This window comes from Canis aureus, chromosome 23, assembly GCF_053574225.1.
Source record: "Canis aureus isolate CA01 chromosome 23, VMU_Caureus_v.1.0, whole genome shotgun sequence".
Lineage (NCBI taxonomy): Eukaryota > Metazoa > Chordata > Mammalia > Carnivora > Canidae > Canis > Canis aureus.
Window position 1 is genome coordinate 4,695,570 of NC_135633.1, and position 23,182 is coordinate 4,718,751.

The 23,182-nt window shown below is 36.0% G+C and overlaps 1 protein-coding gene and 1 non-coding gene across 3 annotated transcripts in view; one reads left to right on the plus strand and one right to left on the minus strand.

Moving 5' to 3' along the window:
* The window catches only part of LUZP2 (leucine zipper protein 2), a 472,421-nt gene that overhangs the window by 37,546 nt on the left and 411,693 nt on the right, over positions 1 to 23,182 (minus strand). The gene's annotated exons all lie outside the window — the stretch shown is intronic.
* Positions 5,592 to 5,722, plus strand: LOC144295570 (small nucleolar RNA SNORA9). Its single transcript, XR_013362661.1, has one exon. It is a non-coding gene; the product is annotated as a small nucleolar RNA SNORA9 (small nucleolar RNA).

The window sequence follows — 23,182 nt, forward strand, 5'->3', positions numbered from 1 at the left end:
TTGGTGGAGCAAAGGGCACTGACCACTCCCCACCCCGCACTGTCACTAGGAATGTAAATTGGTGTAGACATTATGGGAAACAGTACGAAATTTTCTCAAAAAATGAAAAATAGAATTATCAAATAATCCAAGTCTGGGTATTTCTCTGAAGAAAACAAAAGTACTAACTTGAAATGATATATATACCCCCATGTTCATTGCAGCATTCTTTACAATAGCCAAGACATAGAAACAACTTAAATGTCCAACTATAGATAAATGGATAAAGATGGAAATAGAATATTATCATATATATAATATATATATAATATTATTCAGCCATAAATAGAATGAAATTTTGCCATTTGCAGTGACATGGTTGGGCCTTGAGAATATTACGTTTGTAACACAAGTCACACAGAAAAAGAGAAGCACTATGTTCTCACTAAAAGCAAAATACGAAAAATATAACCAAGAAATAAGTTCACAGATCCAGAGAACAGATTGGCGATTGCCAGAGGTGGGGATTGGGTGGTGGGCAAAATGGGTAAAGGGGGTCAAATATACATTTTCAGTTATAAAATAAAAAAGTTATGAGTCTTTAATGTACAACATGGTGACTACAGTCAATAATAGTGTATTGCATAATTTGACAGTGGCTGAGAATAACTCTTCAAAGTTCTCATCACAAGAAAAAATGATTTTGTAACTTTGTATGGTGACAGATGTTAACTAGAAATTATTGCTGCGATCCTTTTGCAACATATACAAATATCAAATCATTATGTTGTATAAGTGAAACTAATATAACGTTCTCTGTCAATTATGCCTCAGTAAAAGAAAAAGTGAAAAACCAAGAGGGAAATGGGTACAAGCAGCAATGTGGGTCATGGCATACCACTGAAACTATATTTATTTTCTAATCGTAAACCGTGATATTTGTAACTTTTTAAATTATAGATTGAAAACAAACTGTATCATTTAGCTAAAAATGAAAACAATGACAGATTTTCTACTTAATAGGCTATCTGGTATACAATGGAGCCCCACAAAAATATATGTTACGTCCAATGGCAAAACAAATACCATCCTTATATGGTAAAGGATGTGATGAAATTAAGGATGAAATTAAGGGAAGAGGAAATTACCTGGTGTCTTAGTCCAATTAGGTTGTCATAACATAATACCATAAACTGGGGGGCCTAAACAACAGAATATTTTCTCATAATTCCTGAGGCTGAAAATTCTCAGATCAGATTTAGCAGAGTTTGGTGTTGAAGGTTCTCTTCTGGGATCCCTGGGTGGTGCAGCGGTTTGGCGCCTGCCTTTGGCCCAGGGCGCGATCCTGGAGACCCGGGATCAAATCCCACGTCGGGCTCCCAGTGCATGGGGCCTGCTTCTCCCTCTGCCTGTGTCTCTGCCTCTCTCTCTCTCTCTCTCTCTCTCTGTGACTATCATAAATAAATAAATAATTAAAAAAAAAAGATTTTGAAGGTTCTCTTCTTTTCTTGGAGATGAAAGTAGAGACAAGAGACTTAGGAATATTCACACAACCACCAGAAAGTGAAAGACGCATGCAGGGAGTCTATTTTCCCCCTAAAACTCCCAGAGAGAGTACGGTATTGTGAAATTTCAGATTTCAAGTCTCTAGACATGTAAGAAAATAAATTTCTGTTATTTTAAACCATCACATTATTCTTTGTGATGTGTTACAGTAGCCACAGGAAACTGAACAAATACCTCTTACAGCAATTTAGAAATGTGTTAGATACTCATTTTCCTAGCACTTGAATATGTTCCGTAATTCTATCCAAGGCAAAATAGTTTTACATTTCCTCAGTAGTATATCCAAGGTTCTCTTCTCTTCTCTTCTCTTCTCTTCTCTTCTCTTCTCTTCTCTTCTCTTCTCTTCTCTTCTCTTCTCTTCTCTTCTCTTCTCCTCTCCTCTCCTCTCCTCTCCTCTCCTCTTTTTTCTTTTCTTTTCTTTTCTTTTTTTTCTTTTCTTTTCTTTTCTTTTCTTTTCTTTTCTTTTCTTTTTTCTTTCTTTTCTTTTTTTCTTTTCTTTTCTTTCTTTTCTTTTTTCTTTTCTTTCTTTTCTTTTTTTCTTCTCTCTCTTCTCTTCTCTTTTCTTTTCTTTTTTCTTTTTTTAAAGTTTTATTTATTTATTTGACAGAGAGAGAGAGAGAGGGAGAGAGAGCATGAGCAGGGGGAGGAACAGAGGGAAAAGCAGACTCTGCTGAGCAGGGAGCCTGATGCGGGGCTTGATCCCAGAACGCCTGGATTATGACCTGAGCTGACCTGGGCAAACGCTTACCCAAATGAGCCACCCATGTGCTCCTCTCTTTTCTTCTCTGATGAAAAAATCCCAAAGCCTAAACCTTTGAAATAGCACTGAGAACCTATCTTAAAGATAAAAACTATTAAAGAAACTTTTGTAAATGGGTGAAATGAGCATCCTTAGCAGTGCGCTTGTCAAAGAAAGAATTCCAAAGTAAATGGCACATCTTAGTCATTTCCATGTTCTGTTGGAGGAAGCATAGGCACGTATATTACCTACGTGGCTGTTCTCTAATTTAAATTGATTTTTATATACTGCATATTTTTAATATATCACATGAGGAAATTGGAATAGGTGATGTGTGAAGTTCTTTCCTTAGCAGTGGAAAAGATCCAGAAGAATAATCAGGGAGTGTGAAAGTGAATGGTGTGGAAAAATAAAGCTTTGATTCTGGGCTCACAAACAGTATCCTCACAGCAAATTATAAGTGCAAATATATATATAAATACATATATATATATATATATACATATATATATGTATATATATGTATATTTATATATATGCAAACATATATAGTATATATAAAATATATATCACAACATATTTCTTTCAACTGGTATGTACTTTAAATATAATATTTAATTGTCTTAGAATGAGATTAGATTTCATTTCTAACCAAGATTGAATAACAGGGATTACATTTACTCTCCTACCTGAACAAATGAAAAAAAAAAAAAGGGGGGGGGGGAAAGGGGAAACAATGATATTAAGAAAACTGGCAACAGCCAATGAGGGACAGTGATGTGTTAAAGAGAGGACACAAATGAGATGTACAGAACCTGTACCATTGGCAACTAGAGGCCAGTATAAGGGCACTGAAGAACTCAAACAATGAGAAATGATGGGATGAACATCCTGCCAAAGCCTGCACATGCAATGGCCTCTCCAAGACCAAGCTGTGGTCTGTATCTTCCTTGGAATGAGGACCCTGAACATGAATAAAGCGATTGGAATTGTTTTGTTGCTTAATTTAGTTCCCAGGGTCCTGACAGAAAAATGAAATCATCAACTATTTTTTTTGGGGGGGGGCAGAGAGAAAGGGAGCATGACATGTGCATGTTCATAAGTGGGGGTGGGGGAGCAAGAGGAGAGGGAGAGAGAGAATCTCAAGCAGGCCCCATGTTCAGTGGGGAGCCCCACGTGGGGCTCTATCTCACAACCCTGAGATCCTGACCTGAGTGAAGATCAACAGGCAGAAGCTTAACCAACTGGGCCATCCAGGCGCCCTGAAATCATGAACTTTTTAAAGGCAAAGATAACGCCCCCTTCATCTCTACAACTCTTCACAGGTTGCATCAAAGTTGACAAATGAAGATGTTTGATATTATTTAAAAGAATAGAAACATCACAGAACTCTTCATATTGTACCCCACGTGAGCTCTGCACGTATTGCTAGCTCCACCTTTGGGTAAAGGAACTGAGACTTGATATGCTCACTGAGTCTCCCAAATCAAAGTACTTTGGATGACACGGCTAATAATTAACCCAAGATGCCATATTCTGATTTCTTTGTATTTTCAACTCCATCTTAATACCTCTCTGTTAGAGATAATAGTTGACAGGACTCATCGCCATTTACTGTTCATCCTCTTTTCACCCTCAAATTATGTAATGACTCTCCTCAAGCATCCAGTTTCTGTTTTAGGTGCTACTGGGAAAAAGAAAGAGGCCCTTTGCAGAGTACTTTTTCTGTAGAGTCCAGTTTGCTACAGTATGCTTTAATTTCATTAAAGTTTGCTTTATGATCAAGTAATTGTATTAAGAAAAACAATTCTTAAATTAGGACGTAAAACTGCCCTCTATATGAAGAATACAAATACCCATTTGTATTTACTAAATTAACTTCACCAAATATCTTCTTATTGTACATACTCATTAGGTTTGATCTAATAAAAATCTCTCACAGTTTTAGAGATTGTTGACAAATGGAAGTCATATGGGAAGGTGGTTCCAATGTTGTCCATCCATAATTTTTCCAGATTCATCCTTTTTAAACTTTGGCTCACACATAAAATGAGGCAGAGAGTGACCAAAGAAACCGTATGTGGTGATAGTCAAAAACAATTTTATGGGAGATGACTCAGAATGTTATAAAAAGAAAAAAAAAAAAGTTGAAAGAACAAAAGCTTCTCCTTGTTTCCTTGTTTGACCTCCCTGTCTATCCTCAGGGTGAAATAATATGCTGCAATACAAATAAAATATATCAACACCTAATGTACAATTTTCAAAGTCAGTTAATGCTCTTCTAGTTCTGTGCTCCTAATTCCACTCAAGTCCTTCTGTCATGCTTCAGCAGAAAACACGCATCCTTGTCTTTGGTTACCTCTTATTTCCCAATCTTAAGGTATTTCTGAAGCACAGTTTTACCCCGAAAGCCCAAAGCTTCCTAATACTCTGTTTCTCTCTAGTTCTTCAGTCTCCAGATTGTTTACCAAAGTTCGAGGATTGCTGAGAGGAAACACAAACCCTCTAGTGGGGTTCTGTGCCATAGTTATCTCTAAATAGGAGTCAACAAAGCATTCCCTAAAACAAACAGAGCTGACTGGGTTCTTAACAAAAACAAATCTTGGAGTTTTGTTTGGTCCAATGTGAGCAGAAGCTGTCTGTGATAAGTTCTATAACTATGTACTATTCCAATTATCAAAAAAATTATTTTGACAAGACCCCTTGCAGCAACCCCCAGGGTATTCCATATCTTCTGAGCAAGTCACACACGCTCCTCTCTGTGCTTTCCTTTAATTTGCTTCTTCTGTCCCAATTTGCCTTCTTCCCTGACTCTGTAATATGAGTCCTACCAGTGCCATTGGTCCCAGCTCCATCTCGCCTTCCTTCACAAACGCTTCCTGAAGATGGAGGAATGACGGAGTATGATAACACCTCTGTGATTCCAAGGGAGTGAAAAAGATACAACTCATAACATTTCCAGGAGAAGAGATAGTAGAATAAGGTCATATGCCAAGATTATGATATGCCTTCAGGTCAAAGTGGTAAAGTATTATTTTGTTTTGTTTTGTTTTCAAATTATGAAGAAGATAAAAGGTATTTTAGAATCCCCATTTTTGCAGAAAAGAAAATTAAAACTCAAATAGTGGTTAAATCATTTGTCCAAAGTCATACTAAGTTGGGTGCGATTCTAGAGTATTAGCTTCCTCTTGCTCCTATGACAAATTATAACACGCTGAGTGGAAGAAAGCAAGGCTACTGTCTTAAAATTCTATTGGTCAGATGTTTCACTGATGGAATGGTCTCAGTGAATTAAAATGAAGGCTTCCTGCAAGCCCCCAGCATGGTTGGGTCTGGGGTGACCCTGCACGTTCCTGCAGTGCTTGAAAGAACATTGTGAAATGGTTTGACGCCTTGCTTTGCTCCATCCAGAGCAAGATGATAGAAATTTCAACAGTTGATTGCTTTCTTCCACTTCTGATGTGCTGGGTATGGCCAAGATCTGTACTCCCTGATATTGTAACCACTTGCCACATATGGTTAGATTAAGTTAAATTAATTAAAAAAAATAAATCAAGTTTTCAGCAATTAACTATGTTAATTTCTGGAGGCTCTAGAAAAGCATACAATCCTCTTTTTCCAGCTGCTAGAGCCCACTCATGTCCTTTTTTTAAAAATAAGATTTTATTTATTTATTCATGAGAGACATGGAGAGAAAGACAGAGAGACAGAGAGAGAGAGAGAGGCAGAGAGACACAGGCAGAGGGAGAAGCAGGTTCCATGCAGGGAGCCCGACGTGGGACTCGATCCTGGGTCTCTAGGATCATGTCCTGAGCCAAAGGCAGATGCTTAATCACTGAGCCACCCAGGTGTCCCCCACTCATGCTCTCAGCCATAGTTCCCATCCTGTCTTCAAACTCAGTAAATCTATATGTCTCTGTGTCTTCCACAGCCACAACTCCTTCCTTTTGTTCTTTTTGCCCACTTCGAAGGTCTCCTGTTTTACTTTGGGCCCATATAAATGATCTAGATTAATCGCCCTACTTTAATATCAACTGATTGGCAGCTTTATTTCTGTCTGCCACCTTAGTTCTCATTTGCTGTGTGACCTACAAATCCACAATATATTTATAAATAGAAAATACATTTATAAATAACTCATATGTGTAAGAGGAAATAATAATGCACCTTTAAAAAATTCTAAATTGGATTTCTAATAAAAATGCTGTATTTTAAATGTTTGGAATGTAGCCAAAGTAACCCTTTGTAGGAAAACTACATAATTCTGAAACACTGATATTATAATAACGGATAAAACCCTTAAAAAGTCTGCAAATTACCCAAATAAAGAAAGAAAATGCTGATAATAAAGAGAGAAGAAACAATTGTAAAAGTAGAAAACAAAATCAAATAGGAAGCTTAAGCAGAAAATGATAATTCTTTAAGAAATATTAATATAGTAGAAATACTGGTAAGTACAAATAAACTATTTGGAATGAGAAAACTGCTATAACTATATTACAACAAAATTTTAAAAGATCTAGCAACAATAGCACACTTTAAAGCCAATCCATTTATTATTAATATTATTTTACAGACAGAGAGTGCATTGGCAGGGGAGGGGCAGAGGGAGAGAGAGAATCCTAAAGTTGGGGATCCCAAGGTGTAGCTCTGCTGGGGGTGGTGCTCAAATCTCACAACCCTGAGACCACAACCTATGGGAGCCAAAACCAAGAGTGGGACTTTTAACTAGCAGAGCCACCCGGGCACCCCTAAAGTGAATCCATTTTAAACCACATATAAAGTTGTCAAATTTCTAGAAAAATATAACTTTGCAAAACTTACTGAAATAAAAATGAGGAAACTGGATGTTATCTAACAAATCAGTGAATTGCAAGTTACTGGAGAAATGTGCATTATTTAGCAATTACTGAGAAAATCAATGATCCATATTAATATTTAATATGTACATCTGAATCACTAAAATAATTGTATGTGGATTTAGTAATGTAGAAAAAATGATATGTAAAAAATTTGGAAGAGATATAGAAGAACAGTTGTATGACTACAGGACAGGAAACTTTTTTAAATAAAGACAATAAGCACTAATCGTGACATGAATTTATAGGTTGATTTGACTACATAGTCATTTTATTAGAAGACACATTAAAAAAGAAAATGAAAAAAAGTGAAAAAACACACACTGGAACCATGGATAGTTATTTGCAAATCAAAGGACTGATATCCAGAATATATAAAGATTCTTTATAAATAAATAATTGACAAAACTTAAGAAGGGGAAAGATACAGTCATGTCTTATAATGGGAAAAACTAATTTTGTGTTACATTAGGAAAAGATATCTCTTGCTCATTAGCAATTAACAGATTGCAAACTGAGACTTGAGTGAACTACTATTTTATACTAAATCAGCAAAATTTTTGCTTTAAAATACCCAGCTAATGTCAGTAAACTGATAATGCTCCAATTCTGTTTTTATGTTGGTTGGTGGACATAATGTATGTTTATTATTATGTACACAATTTAGATAAAATATAATAATAATTATATGTTACAGCAGTTAAAAATAGATATATTGACATGGAAATTATTCACACTTTGTTAAGATAAAATGGTTCACAAAAGAATATACACAGTATCATCCTGTTCTGTGAAAATGTATAATAGTATGTACAATATGCACAAAACAAAGTTTGTGAGAGAAAGTACGTGAGGTCTTTTTTTCCCTAGTTGGAGATATTATGAAACGGTTTTATGCTATATTAATTAATTAATTAATTAATGTATTTATTTGGCTCCTTTTTCCCCTTGAAATAGCACAGATTGTTTTTAAAATAAGAAAAGGATAAAATTATGAAATATTTTAAGAGATAAATTCCAGTCAAAAAATTTTTCAGAAATATGATGAAGAAACTGATGCATTGTCTGATAGAGTTGGAGTTTGACATGAGGGAAAGAGAAATTTGGGAAGATGATCACATTTCAGCAGAGGTAAAATGAAGAGAGCTCTAGAACAGAATGTGGTCTGTGGGGATTTTAAAAAGTATATGAATATGCTCCAAGGAGAAAGTTTCAGTAGTGGAAATGTATGTTATAGGGCAGCCCGGCTGGCTCAGCGGTTTAGTGCTGCCTTCAGCCCAGGGTGTGATCCTGGAGGCCTGGGATCGAGTCCCACGTCGGGATCCCTGTGTGGAGCCTGCTTCTCCCTCTGCCTGTGTCTCTGCCTCTCTCTGTGTGTCTCTCATGAGTAAATAAATAAAATCTTTAAAAGAAATTGTTTTAAAGTAAATGTATGTTATATTAAGTAGTTAATAGACTCGACTTCTAGATTGAGGAATTTAGACTCTATCCACTAGGTAATGAAGAACTTCGATGGTATCTAAACCATTTTTAACATCTCAACACGCCTTAGACATAATTACTCAGAATTGGTGATTGTAACATGGGTCCTTGCCACACAATTCAGTTAACATCATATATATATATATATATATATATATATATATATATATATATATATATTTAAGACCAGCTATGAAAATTAAAAAAAAAAAAAAACAAAGGCATCATGGGCATTTTTAAACTTCATTTATAAGGAATATGAAATTGGTAAAACATTATGAGGTAATAATAATAATGTAAGTAATAGTTTACATTATTTATTCAAGAGTAGAATTATTCTAAATTAATTATGAGAAATAGAATATTAGTGTTTCCAAAGTGTTCTAAATATGAAACTTGCTGCAGTAAGCTGAAGTACTAATTACTCTATCAGTAATGTTTATTAATATTTCAAAATGACATGAATCCTTGTTTACATCAGAATCATTTAAGAATAAATCATTCTCATGCTAACAATTGCCTAGGAATACTTAGAAAATACATTTCTTATATCCTGTAGTATTGCTGATAATTTTAAGATACTAGAATAACTCAGTAACCTGATTGATATTACGTATATGAATTGTGTGGCCTATATGCATGAGGAAGATTATTTGCAAATAGATTGGAAAAGTATATGAATAAGCGTGATTAATGGGGTTAATTAAAGTGGGAGTAAAGACTTTTACTGGTTTATTTATTTATTTGAAGATTTATTTATTTATTCATGAGAGACACACAGAGAGAGAAGCAGACACATAGGTAGAGGGAGAAGCAGGCTCCTCGCAGGAGCCCGATGTGGGACTCGATCCTGACCCGGGGTCACCATCAGAACCAGAGGCAGCTTCCCAAGCGCTGAGCCACCCAGGCATCTCAAGACATTTACTGGTTTAAAATATTAAAACAGCTAAAACAATTTTAGGGAACTGAATTTGCTTTTTTTCTTTTTCCTTTTTTTTGGGGGAAGAGGGATAACTAACAGTATTTATTTATAGAGCCCTTGCCATATGCCAGAAGAATTTGTTAACATGTGCATTGTATCTCAGCAACTAATCAGGCTACCTTTTAAAAATGAGGAGACTCAATTCAGAGTTTAAGAAGTTTACCCATGGGGAGCCTGGGTGGCACAGTTGGTTGGGTTTCTGACTCTTGATTTCCACTCTGGTCGTGATCTCATGGTTCTGGGATTGAGCCCCACACCCGGCTCTGTGCTCAGGGCGGTCTGTTTGAGATTCTCTCTCTTTCTCTCCCTCTGCCCTCCTGCCTCCTGCTCCTTCTCTCTCTCTTTCAAATAAATAAATAAATAAATAAATAAATAAATAAATAAATAAATCTATCATCTATTATCTATCTATCATCTATCTATCTATCTATCTATCTATCTATCTATCTATCATCTATATCATCTTCAAAAAAAGAAAAAGATAAATTTGCCCAGATTTGACAGGAAGGAAAATGGTAGAGCTCACTCAAATACTCCTTAATCACAATGAATCCTAATATTGAACCACTGCGAAATGTAATCAGGAAAAAAATTGACATTTTAAGTCAATAAACTTACATAGTTTTTAACCTACATTGTTTACATGCCATTTTCTAAATACTGAAGCTTATTAGAAAGAATAATATTCACAATGCAACAATTCATCTCCAGAGGTTAAATGGTTTGTAATTATGAAACTTAAATAAGTCAATTCCAATGCATAATCTGAATCTTTACTATTATATTTTCAAATATATTCCTTTTCATCTCATTTTAATAGAAATAGAGAGGGAGGCTAAAACTAAAAGTTAGTTCAATAATATTTCCTACAAACATAGGATGCCCAGATAACTTTCAACTTCCCAGTTAAATTCAATTTTGTAACTTTCTAATAATAACCTTTAATATAGGACTTTTTAAACTTCTGTCAATTGATATTAAATTATAGGTATAATTTTCTGTGGAGAGTCCATTGCTTTTATGACACTAGTAGAGTCTGCAAAATCTCAAATGACAAAGGACAACTGATCTAAATAAAGTACATTCCCCTATTTTTGCCCTGACCCTAATGCTCTGTACACACCCTTCCTCTTTAGGATGATAGTATGCATGCAGTTCATTCATGTGTTCATGCATTCAAAAACTACTTACTGGGTGACCTAGATGTGGCCAGAATAAGGCAGCTTACAAAGCAGATGCAATCCCTGTGCTCCAGGAGCAACCCGTCTGCTAGAAGAATTGCATTAAAACAAGTAATCTCACAAAAATTTAATCAAGTACAATTTGGATGACTACCACGAAGGATTTCCGATGGCTTTGAGAGCACAGCACACAATAGAGTGAGCCGACCCATCTGGAGGGTCAGGTAAATTTTCCTAAAGAAGCAGTATTAAAAATAAGACCTGAAGGATGACAAATTCCTCTAAATGAGGTTGAAAAACAGGTACAGGATTGAGGAATAAGAAAGCTTTCAAACTTTAAGGACTCCAAAGACAGCAATATGCCTGAGAGGATAAGATAAGAAGTGATGAAAAATCCAGTTAGAGTGATATGCATGGGGGGCTCATTAACACCTGCCCAATTCTCTCTCCCAACTTGGACTTTCGGCTCTACCCACCCCAGAGGCATCCACATTTTATTTGGTTCCAGCTTTCTTCTGACCCCACACAGATGCCCTATATCCCCCCTCTACTGCGTCCTCCAAAATGCTGACAGTGCAGTGTGGTGAAAGACACGCCGAAGGGGATCATGTTGGTCTCCCTCTGTTGGCTCCCTTCTACATTCAGGTTAACATAATTTGAGGGGCTACCTCTCTTTCTATACCCGCCTCTTACCCTGTTACTGTTCTCACTGTCAATACTCCAAACCTCACCACTCACTGTTTCAAACACTCCCCCTCTTTCCCCTCTTGTTCACCTGTGTGGGGATGCACATGCATACACACGTGTGTCTGACCAGTGTTTTCAGATCTTGCTTTATTCCTAACGATCCCTTCCTGACCTGACTCTGTTCCTCTGCCCATGGTTATTTCTTGTAGTTTCCAACACACCCTTTTCCTGATAAATTCTCACTTACTCCTGAAACGCACTTGGAAGTTTAACCTGCACTATTGAGTCCTTCCAAATTCTCTCATGGGAGATCACATTTTCTTCACTTTCTGTCCGTTCATAAGATGTTTTTTGTTGACACACGTTAGTTTTAATTTCTAGTATGTTTAATTATCTTTCTTCTTGACCATGCTGAAGACCATCAGTTAGAAATCATTGAGTTGTAAGGTATGATACCCAACTAAAAACAGCCTGAACACCAAGAGTTATTATCTCACATGAGAAATCCTAATATAGAGGAGTTCTAGAGTTGGTTAATTCTGTAATCCAGGATGTCACCAGGATCCAGTAATTTTCCATCTTCCTGCTTGCCATTTTCAGAACACTCCTACATAATTACAAGAGTGCTATAGCAGTTCTAATTTAATAACTTTCTGAATTACTCCTTTGGCTATATATGACCATATGCCCATTATATATTTCATCAGTTGTAGATTGCAGAGTCCAATTAATAAAATAATTTTAAAAGCTATCAAATTAGACCCTGAGAGAAATTATTTACTCAGGAGACCCCAATATATCATAAAGATATGCAAAGGCTTCAAAGAATTCAAAGTATTCATATTCTTAAGAGATAAGGGTTGTACTAGAGCAGCAGAGAGGCAAATAATGTTGGAAGGTGATTAAATGTACAATCAAAACTCAAGCATTTGATAACAGCAGAATCCGTTTACTGGTATATAAACCAACACCAGGGAAATAAGTCTAAAATATAAAGGAATGAGAATAGAAAAAAAAAAGATGTAATTAGTGAAACACACATGATTATATAATGCTGCAATGAAGACTGATTACTTAAATCAAGAAGAATGGGCTTGTGGAGTGACTGGCTGTCTCAGTTGGTAAAGCATGGAGCTCTTGATCTTGGGGTCCTGAGTTCAAACTCCATGTAGGGCATAGAGCTTACTTTGAAGAGGAGGAGGAGGGGGCAGGTAATGGATTTTTTTTTTTCAAATAAATCTGATATTTAGGTCCAGAAAATAGAGTGCCTGAAAATAGGCTGAGTGTAGTTAGTGTTTTTGGAGGAAAATGTGGACAGTTAAAACCTAGGAGATGAATGTTCATACTTTATTAGGAAATCACAAGTGGAAGTTGTTCATTCTCAGACATTTCTTTTTAAAATTTCTCATAAAATGACTTTAGTTGTATGAACAGTGTATGTGGTATTAGACAAAGTAATTTTCTCTAAAGTAAAAGTCTTTTGTTGTTGTTCTTTTCTGTGTCTATCATTAGAAGGCTACCGTGGAACCATTCCTGTTTTTATACATAAAAATTTTAGACTTCAGGAAACAGTGGACTATCAAAATGATCTGGAACCTAGATTGCAAGCTTGATGCAGTTCATGGACGGTTGTTGACAGAGGTGGAACTTACAAATTCCCCAAAAGTATTATGAGGCTTTACATAATATTCTACGAAAACACATTCCAGGATGTGAAACTCTTAAATCATTTTTAAGAAGGCTAAGTATGTGACACTACATCAAAACAAGCCCTTCTGCTCCTATTTCTTGCTTCTGAGAGGGGCCTCAAGAGACCTCAGAAATCAGGTTTCCATAGTGTCAGCTTCAAAGGTGTGTCTGACAAAACCTTAAGCTCAATAACTGATTAGATAATCATTCATTCAGTAAACAATCATTCATCACCTCTTGTATTGGTGCTAGGTACTGAATTAAATGCTGTTGAGTAGACGGATAAATGAGGAAGGATGGAGGACGTAAAAATGAATGAGCAAGATGTGCCTTTACATACTCTATTCCTGTGGTAGAGTACAAGATGGATGTCTATCCAAATGTTACATATATATTTAATAAGTGGAAAAATGGAAAACACTAAAACAGAAAATAAGGAGATACGTGAATCAATTACAGTGTACATCTACACGGAAATGATATATAAAGTAATGCAAGCAAAACTTAGAATGAATTTTAATGAGGTGTTATTATTTCACTCATGCAATGTTAACCAACTGCATCACTTTTGTGAGCAACCCAATGTCTCCGTAATTCATTCTTCTCATATGAAAAAGGAGGATACATTCTGTGTGATGGTGGGTATGTATCATTATATGATTGTCAAAATACATAGAACTTACACCACCCGGAAACCTAATGTAAACGATGCGCTCTGGGTGATAATGGTGTGTCGATGCAGGTTCATCAAGTATAACAGAAGCACCACTCCAGAGAGAGGTAATAGTGGAGGGGGTTGTATGTGGATGGGAGTGGTGGGGGGCAGAGAGTATATGGGAAATCCGTATTTCTGATAAATTTTGCGATGAGCTGAAACTTCTCTGAAAAAATGAAGTCTATTTGAAGGAAAAAATTACTACTACTACTATTGGATTATAACCTAAAATCTAAAATAAATATCTGTGAGTCTGTTCTGATACAAATACATGACTGAGTGAATACAAAAATGGGGGGGGGGACAAATAATCCTTATAGAAGAATTCTAAATAATGTACACATAGCTTCCTCCTACAGCAGGTGAAGCTTAAATGCCCTTCCCTTGAGTGTAGGCTGAACTTAATGATTCATTTCCAAAGAATAAGGTGTGTTAAAGGACAAGTGTTATCTTTGTGGAGAAATCTGGCAGATGCCATCTTAATCAAGTGATGAGGATTAACATCACCAATGACGTCATGTACCTGATATAACAGTAAGAAGAACACCACAACTTTGTGATGTTGTTTGCAAAGATGCACAACCCTAGTGTAAGCATGAAAACCTATCAGACAGCCCTGGTTTAGGGGATGGAGAGTCTACAAAATAGTCGACCATGACTTCGAAAGTGTCAAGGTTACAAAAAAGCAAAGAAAGACTGAAGAACTGTCACAAACCAGAGGAAACTAAGAAGAAATGATGACTAAAAATGCAATGTGGTACCTGGATACCCTGAAATATAAAGAAGGACATCAGTAGAAAAACTGGTGAAACTCAAATAAGGTCTGTAGTTTGGTGACAAGATATCGATGCTAATTTCTTAGTTTTGATAAATGTTCATAGCCATGGAAGATGTCGACATTAAGGAAAGCTGAGTGGAGAGTATACAGGAACTCCCTGTACTGTCTTTGTAATATATACATTTTTAAGTCTAAAATTCTTCCAAAAGAAAATAATTTAAAAGAATGAGGATAATAATACTTCCTTCTAGAGTTTTGTGAAGATTAATTATGTTCATATGGGTACAGCAGAATTCAACACATCTCAACTATTGTATTATTACTATTATTATTTTCTAAATTTGTCCAAGACACATAAGCATATTTTTTAAAGGATTTTGTTTATTTACTTGAGAGAGAGAGAGCGCACAAATGGTAGGAGGGGCAGAGGGAGAGGGAGAGGGAGAAGCTCACTTCCTGCTGAGCAGAGAGTCCTACCCTGGGCTTGACCCCCAAAATTCTGAGATTATTACCTCAGCCAAAGTCAGTTGTTTAATCACCTGAGCCATCCAGGTGCCCCAAAGCATACGTTTTGTAAGAAAAATAATTTATGTCTAAAAAAAGAAGTTGATGTTATAAATGATGAGTGGGCCTATGTCCATGAGAATATAAACATGACAAAGAATTAATACCATATTCATGTTCAAAATATTAGTTTATCTCAAATAATTAACAATGGCTAAAAGTAAATAAAAAGAACTAGGAATTCACATATTATTATTCAACGTATTTTACACATTTTAAAGGTGAAAATTAAACATTTTATCTATTTTATGCCAACAAAACATTAAGCATATGGAGAAGCCAGAGAATATCTTTTTTTTTATTTTTTTTTATTTTTTTTTTAATATGGCTCGAGTTAAAGCTTAATGAGACCAAGGGCATGCTTCTGTGTCAGTAGTGGTGTAGTGCAATTTAGGATTTTGCTGGGCTATTGCTGGGGTTTTAGCAGCATCAGTAGGAGGCACGAGGAGGAAGTGAGAACTGATGCTTCAGAGAGACACCTTCCCAGTTGTAAAGAATGGCTCCAACGTTTATAGTCTAATGTGTATGGCGGGTTTAGGCATAGTTGGACAACTGTGTGGGGGAGTTGGCAGGAAACAGTTTAAATCACTCATCTCAAAACAGTATTTCTGTGCAGCAGGTGATAATGAAAGCATCAGTATCATTTACACTATTTTATTATTCAGGTCAGCGACTGACGGACATACAGGGAATAGGAGGATATTATCTTTTGCCAAAGGAAGAGACCTGGGAAAATGTCAATCAGGGTTTCTTAACTGCTCAGAAAAGCAGGCTGGCATCCATGGAAGGACCCTCATCCTAATAATAATAGAAAACCGAACCCCTAATCCAGGAAAATGAAATGAATGCTGGTTTTACCAATGGTCAACTTTGTAGGAAAATAGGAAATGCTGCCTCTTGGATCTTTACGTAAGCCCTATGGGAAGCTCCCTGTCATCTCCATCCTTTGAGAGCATGTGCCCCACGTTGTGGGAAGAGTTCTACATACGTTTTAACTCCATCAGGAATGATTCCTGAATGGATTAGAGTCCAATGGTAAATTTAGCCATGGGGAAGGAGCTGTGGCAAAATTAAAAGTTCTCAGGGATTCAGTGAGATCACATGCCACATTCTGTATTTTAATCAAAATCTGGACAAAAATGCAAGGTCATTTTGGAAAACTAAACATTGGTCTCAGATCACCTAAATATTGTAGTTTTAACATTACCCATGAAAAACACATTTATGAACATTCACAGTTTTTATATTTTGTTTTACAATAAAATCAGAATATTTTACATATGATATTGGAAATGAAATGACCCAAACCCCATGTTCATTTTTATTGACTCTAGTCTAGCCTTAAGGAGGGAGGAAAACGAGCAAGAGTAGTAAGCTGGATTAAGGCAAAGCCGTTCCATCATGTGTAGATTGTGAAATGCACAATCTACACATGACTAATGATGAAGTATGAAAAGAGCATGTGTTTAATATGGGAATTCACAGCAGCTGCTGTCACTGAAGTGAATATGTTTACTCTCCGCAGCAGAATGATTTTATGGGTGTGAAGAAGTTTTAAGGGAGACTTAGCTACTCATGAACACACTGTAATTTAGCTAATGAGGAACTATTCTTTCTCTCAGATCCCTCCTTCATTAATTTATTCCCTTGTTTCTTCATTCATCAAACATTTACTATCAGTAACAGGGTCCTAGGGTGAACTTTAGAGGAAGTAAAATAATGAGGATAAGCCCCAGGTCTTCAGGAGTTTACTGCGGTGAATTAAACCGTCAACCATTGTATGTCCATTTAGTGCTATCACTGAAAAGTTTCCAAAAGCATCAGAGCTGTTAATTTTTGCATTTAATGGAAAGATAGAATCGACGGATACTCTCTTATCCACCTACTTACAAGAAGTTAGCATTAATTGAATACTTAGGAGCGTGCTGCAAATGCATTACCTCATTCAGTTCTCCCTAACAACCCTACAAAGTTAGTATTATTACTGTATTATATGGGATAACATATTTTTTTTGAGATAACAGATTCTTAAAGATGTCAAAACACTTGGCAAGGATTAAATCATATAGGAAGTAACAGAGCAGAGACTAAATTCAGGTTTTCCTAAATAGAAAGTGGCTAGGATTTTGTTTTTTGTTTTTGTTTTATTTTCCTTCTCGGCTCTCTACTGTATCCCATTGGTCTATATATCTGTTTTTAGGCCACTACTGTACCGTTTTGATTACTATGGCCTTGTAATATAACCAGAAATCAGTGAGTGTAGTGCCTCCAATTTTGTTCTTAGGATTGCTCTCGCTGTTGGGGATCTTTTGTGGCTCCATATAAATTCTAGGCTTGTTGTTTTCTATTTCTGTGAAAAACGCCATTGGAATTTTGCCAGAGATTACATTGCATCCATAGATGGATTTGGAAAGTATGGACATTTTAACAACATCGATTGTCTCTACAGAGTGTTGTTGAACTATATCAAAAAAGGTTATAAATCTATCCCAGTAGCACAGATTCTGTATGTAATATCCTCAGGATACAGCAGATCAAGATAGAAGGCTCACAAGTGCCTTCCTGCAACTTTACTGGAGGTAATCGTTCTGACAGCTGGAGTCTTCAGCATTTTCTATATATCAGATCATGTCATCTACAAACAGAGACCTGCTTCTTTCTTTTCTAGATACTTTTCTTTTTCTTGCGAATTGCTCTGCCTAGGACATCTAATTAATTCTGTTCAATAAAAGCTGTGAGAGTGGACGTACTTGTCTCGTTTCAGATCTTAGCTTTTCATAGTTGAGGATGATGTTAGCTGAAGACATGTCATATGTAGTTATTATGATGAAGCATAGTCCCTCTACACCTAGTTGGTGGAGATTTTTTATCATAACGGGATATTGAATTTTGTCAAATGTTTTTTTCTGCATGTGTTGAGATGATTGTATGATTTTTAAATCATTGACTGATTTTTGGGTGTTGAGTCATCGTTGCATCTCTGGAATAAATCCCACCTGATTGATCATGGTGCATGATCCTTTCAATGTACTCTTGAATTCCGTTTGCTAATATTTTGTGGGGGATTTTTGCATCTATGTTCATTGGGGATATTGGGCTATAATTTTCTTTTCCTGTAGCACCAGGGGAATGCTCACATAGTATGGGTTTTGAAGTATTCCCTCCCCCCTCCACCCTTTTTTAGAACTTTGAATATAATTGGTATTAATTCCTCTTTAAAAGGTTGATAGAATTCACCAAGGAAGCCATCTGGTCATGAATTTTTGTTCCTTGGGAGGTTTCTTTCTCTCTTTCTTTCTTTCTTTCTTTCTTTCTTTCTTTCTTTCTTTCTTTCTTTCTTTCTTTTTTCTTTCTTTCTTTCTTTCTTTCTTTCTTTCTTTCTTTCTTTCTTCTTTCTTCTTTCTTTCTTTCTTCTTTCTTTTTCTTTCTTTTTTTTTTTTTAAGATTTTATTTATTCATTTGAGAGAGAGGGCCAGAGGCAGAAGCAAAGTACCTGCTCAGCGGGGAGCCCAATGCAGGGCTTGATCTTAGGGTCCCCAGATCACAACATGAGCCAAAGGCAGACACTTCACTGACTTGAGCCACCCAAGCGCCCCTGTTGGGAGGTTTTTGGTGATTGATTTAATCTCCTTAGTAGCGATCGATCTGTTCAGATTTTCTATTTCAACATGACTCAGTTTGGATAGGCTGTGTGTTTCTAGCAATTTTTCTATTTATTCTAGGTTGTGCAACTTCTTGGTATGTAATTGTTAGAAGTAGTCTATTATGATCCCTTTTATTTGTGTGGCATCATTGTAATGTCATCTCTTTGAATTGCCATTCTATGATTTGCGTCCTCTCTTTCTTGGTAGGTCTAGCTAAAGTTTGCTCTATTTTGTTTATCTTTCCAAAAAAGAAAAAATAAATTGGCTCTTGGTTTCATCAATCTTTTCTATCGTCTATTTAGTCTCTATTACATTTATTTGCACTATGATCTTTTTACTTCTTTCCTTCTGTTAACATTGGGTTTAGTTTGTTCTTTTGCTAGTTCTTTGTGGTATAAGCTAGGTTGCTTACTTGAGATCTTTCTTTTTCTTTATGCAGGTGTTTATCACTCTGCATTTCATTCTTAGAACTGCTGTTGCTGCATCCCATAAGTTTCAGTGTGTCATGTTTACATTTTCACTTGTCTGAAAAAAAATATTTCTTAAATTTATCTTTTGATTTCTTTTCTGACTCATTTATTGTTCAGGAGCATATTGTTTAATCTTCACATATCTGTGAATTGTCCAGTTTTCTTCTGATTCTTTTCTAATTTCGTGCCACTCTGGTTAGAAAGAATGCTTGATATTTTTTTCAGTCTTCTTAAATTTTTTAAGACTTGTCTTGTGGCCTACTACATGGTATGTTCTAGAGAATGTTCCATGCGTGCTTGAGAAGAATATGTATCCTGCTATTAAATGAAATATTCTGTAAATGTCTATTAGGTGTCCATCGAATCTAACATGTAGTTTGGGTCCAACGTATCCTTTTCTGTTTGAGTGACTGATCCATTGTTGAAAGAAGGCTACAAGTCCCTTACTAGCATTGTATTATATTGCTGTCTACTCTCCCTTCAGATTTGTTAAAATTCATTTTATATATTTAGGTGCTCCTATTTGGGGTGCATATTTATTAATTTTATGATTTCCTGATGAACTGACCCCTTTATTATATATAAAGGGTTTTATGTAATATAAAGCTATTATATTTTATAAAAACTATTATACAATGGCTTTTTTGGTCTCATAATAGAGCCCTTGGTTTAAAGTTTATTTTGTTTGATATAAGTATAGCTATCTCTGCTTTCTTTTGATTTCCATAAGCATAGAATGTCTGTTTCCATTCCTTCACTTTCAGTCTACCTGTGTCCTTAAAGCTAAAATTTGTCTGTTGTAGGCAGCATATGGTAAGGTCTTGTGTGTGTGTGTGTGTTTAAAGGTTTTATTTATTTATTCATGAGAGACAGGGAGAGAGTCAGAGACAGAGACAGAGGGAGAAGCAGGCTCCCTGCAGGGATCCTGATGTGGGACTTGATCCCAGGACCCCGGAATCATTACCTGGGCTGAAGGCAGAAGCTCAACCACTGAGCCACCCAGGAGTCCCACGTCTTGTTTTTATACCTCTTTTCCTACTCTGTGTCTTTTGATTGTTTAGTCCATTTACATTTAAAGTAAATATTGATAAGTATAGACTTACTATTGCCATTTTGTGAGTTGTCTTCTTGTTGTTTTGCTTTATATTCCTTTTTTCTTCTCTTCTAAATGCAAGGGGGTTGTTAGCAGAATCGCATCTTTGAATGTAAAGTGATGGTCAGACTCTCAGACTCTAGAGCCAGATACACTTGACTTCAAAATCTCCGTTACCAATGACTTATTTTTTATATTTAAAATGGGTCACTAGCCTCTATAATGCCTTAGTTTTCTCTTATAACATCAAGATATGATCAGTACCGACTCAAAATGTTCTTCTGGACTTTAACTGAGAAAACTTGTGCAAAGCCTTTAGCAGTAAGTTTAGTTACAGAGCAAGTATTCTATAAAATTTAAGTGTTATAATAACACAAGAAGCAAGGCATATTTAAACTTTCATTCCTCTTTGTTAGAGTATCTCTAAGGTTCTAAGTAATGGCATTTTGAGACAGTGATGTGATGTACTAGACTTGGCATAGAAAAACCAGGGTTCGTGTTTCAGTTCCCTTTTAAGTAAAAACAGTTGCAGTAAGATCTACTCCATTCATTGTGATAATAAAACATCTTACACTAATCACCATAAAGGATTATGCAAATTAAGTTCATCCTCCTCCTCCTCCTCATCATCATCATTATTGAGCAATTAGAACCCATGCAATAGCCTACAGACAAAACCAGTTTTGTCTTTGAGTACACCTGATTTGAATAACTTCTTAGGTTAGGTAGCTACAGACACTCAGGAATTATTCTTGCTTTCATCTTTATGATCTCTTTAGGAGATCAAAGAGGACTAAACATGTCACAGGAAAGCCTAACGCCAGCACTCTAGGAGATTCACAAACACTGTCTATAATTTCACAATATCCTGAATACCAATGTGTTTCATAGAGTGAGGAAAAGCAAGGCTACTATTTTTAATTTTCTTTGAAACGTTTAAATCCAAAACAGTGCACTGAAAATGGATCAAGATGACAAATAATTCTCTGGTCTTTCATCGAATCTAGCACAAAGAATAATTACTTTCAGCAAATATAAAATCTTACATTTCCTGTTGTTTTCGGAAGTCCTTTTGTGGAAATTTCATTGATGAATGCACATACTATTTTCTTATTGTCAAACTCCATATAGAATTGTGTGATAGACACTTCCCCAGAGATTATCACACAGCAATATTCCATTAGAACAAATAAGTCTGAAACTAACATTTAGTTTGTCCTCATAACAACCTTTTGAGGAAAATGGTATTATCCCCATGGTCCTGGTAAGAAATTGGTTTAAGAAATTGCCTTGGTTACACAGCTGATTAGTGGCAGAGTACAAATTCAAATCCAGGCAGCTTGCCTTTAGAACCTCTGCTCTTAAACACTAGCTATACTAGGTACCAGGGATCGTGCTATAAATTTAGTATTTATACATTTTAGTTTATTAGGATCATTGTTTTGTATTGTTAGCTGTATTTCTTGCTTTTAAAAAATATTTTATTTACTTATTCATGAGAGACACAGAGAGAGAGAGAGGCAGAGAAACAGATAGGGGGAGAAACAGGCTCCATGCAGGGAGCCCAACGTGGGACTGGATCCCGGGTCTCCTGGATCACATCCTGAGCCAAAGGCAGACGCTCCCCACAGAGCCCTGTTAGCTCTATTTCAAAAAGAATAATCACGGTCTCCAGTTTCCTTTCTCAGTATCTCATATGTGCTTTGAGTACTTGGCAGAAGCAAGGATTTACAATTGGTCTGCTGAATTCCAGATTCTGTGCTCTTACACATGGTTCTTGGCACTGAGCATCTAGTTGTAGATTCCAACACAGGTTTCCAGGACGGTGATGGTAAAAGGAGAGTCTAGAAAACTCCGAGTACTCTCCTGATGGAACTTGCTAATGCCTAAAAAGGACCATTGGAAGGAAGCATAAGCCTGTAACTGAAAAAGCATGATCTGCTTCTCTCCACCTGTACATGATATTGTATAGACAGAATGGAGGAGCATTTAACCCTATCCTCAAGAAGTTGGTTTTAATACACTGAAAAGTAGTGGATTTTAAGTGATTTTAATCCCTTACTACATTTTATTAGAAAATTTACAAATGAATTTGCTAATTTTCTTTTGAATTAATGTTAATTTTAGTTTATATCATCTTTGAGTAAAATGATTACTTTTATTTTGCTATATTTTATTTGAAGCAACACCTCATTTTACTGGATCTCATGTTTCCTAACTTTATCTTTCTTGAAATGATTTTGTTTCACTTTTGCCCCAGGATTGGAAAACAAAGCAGGGTACTAACAGGTGGGCTATAGAGGGAATTCAGAATTGGAATTAGTGCATGTGTGAAGGACACAGACAAAGCTTGCTAAGTCATTCGTCTAGAAGGACAGGAAGCTTCTCCAGAGTCATTAAGAGCCTAATAATCACTGATGGACTAATGGCCATTGAGTAGCATCCCTTTGGATTATTCCTCATCTACATCAAAATTTATCAATACCATCCTTCATCATAACCGACTTACCTTCCATCTCAGAAGCTGGTATGTCCCTACTACTCTCCACACTCAGCTCTTCACTTAGTGATCATATTCATATCCCTTAGTGCTTCCTCTAGAATTTTGACTCTTTAATATAGGTCTCTAATTTTTGTCTTCATTATCTTTATTCACTTTTCCCCTTCTCTTTTACCAAAAATGTAGTCAATCTCTTTCCATCCTGCTGAGAAGCTCCCCTTATATTTGTTCACTTTCTTCTTCACAACTAATTT